The sequence below is a fragment of the Cupressus sempervirens genome, chromosome 4, assembly GCF_028749045.1.
Source record: "Cupressus sempervirens isolate cs-2001-9-10 chromosome 4, ASM2874904v1, whole genome shotgun sequence".
NCBI classification, from domain to species: domain Eukaryota; kingdom Viridiplantae; phylum Streptophyta; class Pinopsida; order Cupressales; family Cupressaceae; genus Cupressus; species Cupressus sempervirens.
This window is the reverse complement of record NC_143121.1, coordinates 524,370,427-524,376,167: the sequence shown is the minus strand read 5'-3', so window position 1 is coordinate 524,376,167 and position 5,741 is coordinate 524,370,427. Positions and strand designations below refer to the sequence as shown.

The following is a 5,741-nucleotide window of genomic DNA, read 5'->3' as shown; positions in this document are numbered from 1 at the left end:
ACCCATGTTTCATGAGTAGTAATTCAACATGAATCCAGCTCTCATGAGAATAAATGGAACACTTAGCACTCATTGGATCTAGGTGATGCTCACAGGGGTGAAGCATCGGGACTTCTCGGGAGGTCACCCATCTCAGTATTGCTCCACCCTGAGCACACTTAACTACAAAGTTTCCTTTTGATTTTGAACTTTGAAACTTAAACCAGTGACGCTGCCCCTTCCATAAAATGAGAACTTTGCAACAACATTATTAGCAAAACTGAAATAAGATGTTGGAAAATAGGGGAAATTTATCCAAGCGGCTCAATTTTTAAAAATTTAAAAAGTTGGGTGCCAAAAGCAGGCTACACCATGGAACTATAACCTGCGATGAGCGGGGTTGAAACTTGAGCTTCGATTTCTGCAATAGCTACTAAGAAAGTAGGGCAGCAAACTACGCATACTGATTGTACTCAGCGAAAATTGCCATTCATCACGTACATCTAATGACTTACTTCAAAATCAAACCAACAAACGCTTAAGAACATCCTGCTTTGCATTCTCTATTTAGATTCCAGAATCTGTCGATTATTTTGGGTGCAGAAGAATCGCTCTTTGTAGAAGGGGTTGCTTGTGCCTCCCTCAATGCGAAAGCTGAATAAATATTAACTTTGCACTATTTCTTTTCTCCATGGCCTATTGTTCAACATTTGCTCTTCCTGCAAGTCTTTACTCTACATAGGTTTCCAATACATGTCATTTCTCTCTAATATATAGTCTTCCAGAGAAGAATTTCTACCGGCACTTCAATATGAGACCATTTTACTGGTAAATAAAAAAGCAAGCAACAACAATCCGTCTCTACAATCACCATTCAAACTAGATTTTAATGAAATTTTACACGAAAATCAACTGATAAAATCACTGAACTAATCTTCATCATGTCTCTACAATCATTATTCAAACTAGATTTAATGAAATTTTACACGAAAATCGACTGATAAGATCATTGAACTAATCTTCATCAATCATTGCCATTTAAATACTTGAAGATTCTTTGAATAAGTTTATTATCATGCCTTCAATCCTTGTGAGTTTTGAATTTTACATGTAATGAAGGCATAGCAAAAACATTGATTATCATACAAGACTGCAATATTGGTTGTCCCAGTCAATGTCAAGAATAAACAACACAGAATGTGCTTGAAATGATATATAGAACTCCAGTGCCTCTAATGACTCCCTTCAATTCTGGCAACCAGTCATGGTGACACTCAATATTGGTGATCACTGATGACAGACATGAGCCAGTGACAAGGTTCCGAGCAGGAAAAACAACAACCTGTATGTAAATCAGTCCTGTAAATGCTTTTAACACAAACAAAACTTTGAGTTTCTCCTGTTCTGTCACCATTTTCTGTGTTTATATACGTTAATCCCACTTTGATGGCAAGTATTGGCTTCATTCACCTCCGTAGATGTATTCATGTAGCGGCACACCTCTTATAGAAATGTAGAGATGGTCTAAATGTTACAAAAATGACTTTCTGTTTACGGAATCGTGATTATGAATTCATATCTTCAAGCCTCTACTCATGATTATGTACTCATTCAAACCTGAACACCAGATATAGAACAAGTCATATGGGACAAATAATACAAGGTTTTATCTTCATATTACACTCTTGTCATGTTTCCTGCGATAATTTCAAACCTGTGTGCCAGATATAGAACAAGCAAGTCATATCTGACAAATAATACAAGGTTGAATTCCATATCACACTATTTTAATGTTTTCTGTGATAAGCAGCATGGCAAAACCCATGCTCAACGTAATAGAAATAGTTCTAGTTCCTTAAGCTAACTTGTGGCCTTGAAGGTTTAACTAGCAGTCCTAAATTCGTCAAAACCATCTCATAAAGGCATGAGCAATAGAAGACTGCTCACATTGCCCTAAAATCATTTGTAAAAGCTCCAAACCTATACCTCATAGCAGCACATAGGTGTTAAAGGCTTGGATCGGTTTATATTGAGCACAACGAGGACACTCGAGGATATCGATGAGTTGTATGTTTCAATAAGCCTCACCAATAATCCCCACAGGAACACAAACCATTCTCAAAATGGTGGAAACGATTAGTGTCCCTTACAATAATTTTTCGCCCAACAACTTTGGAAATTAACTTGATTGCAATATGGCAGTCACCGCACACTCGTAGATTTTTGGTTATTTGGATGGGTGTCCCAGGACCCGTGTTCATTAGCCCAAAGGCAATGGCCAACTTCTCAGTATGGCCATATAGAATTTGTTCTCTTTCCTCCTCATCCACATCATGCAACGCAAAGTTTGTGTCAGGAACATATCCTTCTTCCTTCAGCTGCATTGCCAAGCTATCTAATATTGCATATATTTCATTTGATCTTGGCAAAGAAGTGTCTCCTACAACAAATGAATAAATCCTGTTCTTGAGCTTAATCCAAGTGCATCCTGGTTTCTTGTTTAGTCCTCTTTCTCTCATCAGCTTTCTTACATTTTGTGCATCTTGCCACCTACCAGAGGCGGCATAGATATTCGAAAGGAGAATATAATTTGCAGCAGTCTCGGGCTCAAGATCATACAGATGTTGCACAGCACATTCTGCTAGTGCAATGTTGCCATACATTCGGCAGGCACCAAGCAATGCTCCCCAGACAGAAGAACTTGGTTTTAGTGGCATCATTTTAATAAATTGGTGTGCCTCATTCAAGTGCCCGGCACGGCCAAGGATGTCAACCATGCAGGCATAGTGCTCAACACGGGGTAAGACGCCATAATCTTTAGTCATCTGCTCAAAGTGTCTCCAACCCTCATCCACAAGCCCCGAATGACTGCAAGCAGACAAGACAGCAATGATGGTGATATGGTCGGGCTTCACGCCTTGCCGTCGCATTTCATCAAAAAGTTTCAGGGCTTCCTCCCCATGTCCATGCATTCGATATCCCCCAATAATTGCATTCCACGAAATCACATCTCTATGAACCATTTTTCCAAACACCAGACGTGCATATTCAACACTACCACATTTGGTGTACATGTCTATAAGGGCATTTCCCACAGGGCGATGTGATTCCAAATGACTTTTGACTACATAACCATGAATCTCTTTGCCAGAGTGCAGAGCTGCCAAGTGCGCACAGGAAGGCAGAACAGTTGCTACTGTGATAGAAACCGGTTTCACATCAGCGAGTTGCATATCACGAAAAATATTTAGGGCTTCGTTGCTGTTCCCGTGTTGAGCATACCCTGCAATCACTGTACTCCAAGTAATTACGTTTGGGTTTATATTTGCCTCTTGGAGTTGTCGAAAAAGATTCATGGCCTCCACAGTTTGCCCACTCAGTGCATAGCAGCCAATAATTGCGTTCCATGACACCACATCCCTCTCCGACATTTCTACGAACACTTTCTTTGCATCGTCTATCTTCATGCATTTGGCATACAAGTCGATGACAACATTCTCCACAACGAGCCACGAATCAAAGCCGCTTTTTATCGCGTATCCATGAATTTGCATACCCTGACGCAGGGCCGCTAAGTCTGCACACGAAGCGACGACGGCAACAAGTGTGACAGCATTGGGTTTTATTTGCATTCGACAAAAGGTATTGAGGGCATCGGCGGGGCAACCATTGCGCGCGTAGGCCGATATGATAGCGGTCCAGGTGACGACGTCCGTATTCAGTCTTGCGGTCTGCATCTCGTGAAACAAAGTCCTTACTTCGCTTAAATCCCCTGTTCGGCCATAACCCGCAATCAATGAGGTCCAGCTTGCCGCATCTCGAATCGGCATTCTGTCGAACAATTGGCGCGCAAAGTCCATCCGCGAGCATTTAGTGTACATCACGAGAAGGGCATTGGCGACATTGGAATTTAACTCAAAACCCAGTTCAACGACGCAAGCGTGGATCACCATGCCCTGTTCGAGGGCTCCAAGCGCCCCGCATGCCTTGAACATGATGGGAAACGTATAAACATCTTCCTTCATTTGCATTCTGTAACAATTATACACTCTAAGGGCGGCCTCGTAATTGCCTTCCTTCACATATCTTCTCAGGGTGGCATTCCATGAGTGTGTATTAAGAACAGAGTCCAAGGGTTTCGGCGCACCCACCATGAGTAAGGTGCTGCAGAAGGCATACATCACATGAAATACACTTGTTTGCTGCATTCCTGCAATCCCCTTTAGCGAATTGACCTTCTTGGCCTGTAAGGGCATCCTGCATTTCTGCAACAGAATGCCCACCACCATGACCTTATAGGCATTGGATATCAAACGCATTTCTTAGCGAATGCATTGCAAAGGATGCGCTCTAGGCACTGGCAATTCCATCGGAGAGGGAGCTAAGTTGTCTTGGAAGAATGCAAACACGGAGCTACTTCTGCCTCCCTCGTAAAAATATATGGTAGCTAAAAGAAAATTTAGATATAAGAAAGATCATTTGAATAGAAGGTAACTATTTGTGGCACAGACGAGGTGTACATATCCTGCCTTCTTGGAAGGTTTGAACTGCGGTCTTGTAAGATTTGAACTTCATGTATTTCTGCCACATAATATTCACTATCATGACCTTTACATTAGATGTCAAATGTATTTCTGAATGCATTGGAGAGAATGCATTGTAGGTATTGGGAATTTATTAGATAAGCTAACAATGTTGTAAAATATGGAACTACTTTTGTCTATTTGCAAGGAAAAATTTATATAAGGAAGAAGACCAAACCAAAAGATAAGAGATAAATGATTAAGTGGGATATTAATATAAGAAAGTAAGGAAAAAAAATTAATATTATAAAAAAATGAAAATTACGTTAGAGCTATCAGATTTCTACAATTCATCAGCATTGTGATTTGTTTTATGGATTTGATTGTGTGAATAATTTTTTACATCAACATTTCGGATCACACTCCATGATCCATCATCAGGATGCATCAAGAGAAGAGGAGGAGAAAAAATGGTTCTATATGGGAAGGGGATGTATCTTAGGGCAATGTATCATGAGTATAGGAGTTGAAAGTCTAGTACTTCCTTTTTTATAATATAACATACAATTGTAAATCAAAAGTTTATTCTTATTTTCTATAGTCATTTAAAGATTAGATAATTACTTGAACTATCTTTGTAAATTTAGATAAATTGAAATAGATATTATATTTATGTTATAAAGTTACTTGTATACAAATAGTATTCTTAACTTTTAATTAATGGATAAATATACAATTTATTCCAAAAGTAGTTGGGTTTTCTTTTTAGCCCATCGGTGGACGAGAGATGAAGAAAAAAATGATAATGTTATCTATTTGACCCAACAAACTATTTATTTCATTGTGTCAAATAAACTCACCTAAAACCAATGTGAGCAAATACATAAATAAATAAAATAATTCATTTGAGTGGAAAAAGTAGACAAAGCAAAATTTGTGAAACAAAGAAGATGTGGTTATAAGGTGATCATGAATTTAATTAAACTTCACGTGTGGTTTGAACGAGGAAACCTAAATTAAAGATAAACAAGCACCCTCACGATAGTCCTCAAATAGTTGTGAAAATGTTCGTTGTAGTTATTGTTGCATGCAAAAATTCAAATTCATTTAATTAAACTTCACATGTGGTTTGAACGAGGAAACCTAAATTAAACATAACAAACACCCTCACAATAGTCCTCAAATAGTTGCTAAAATGTTCGTTGTAGTTATTGTTGCATGCAAAAATTCAAATTCATT

At 38.9% G+C, this 5,741-nt stretch overlaps 1 pseudogene across 1 annotated transcript; it reads right to left on the bottom strand.

Moving 5' to 3' along the window:
* Positions 1 to 1,022: 1,022 nt before the first annotated feature.
* Positions 1,023 to 4,498, bottom strand: LOC149562239 (pentatricopeptide repeat-containing protein At1g20230 pseudogene; annotated as a pseudogene). Its single transcript, XR_016363903.1, has one exon. The product of XR_016363903.1 is annotated as a pentatricopeptide repeat-containing protein At1g20230 pseudogene (transcript).
* Between the last annotated feature and the right edge of the window lie 1,243 nt (positions 4,499 to 5,741).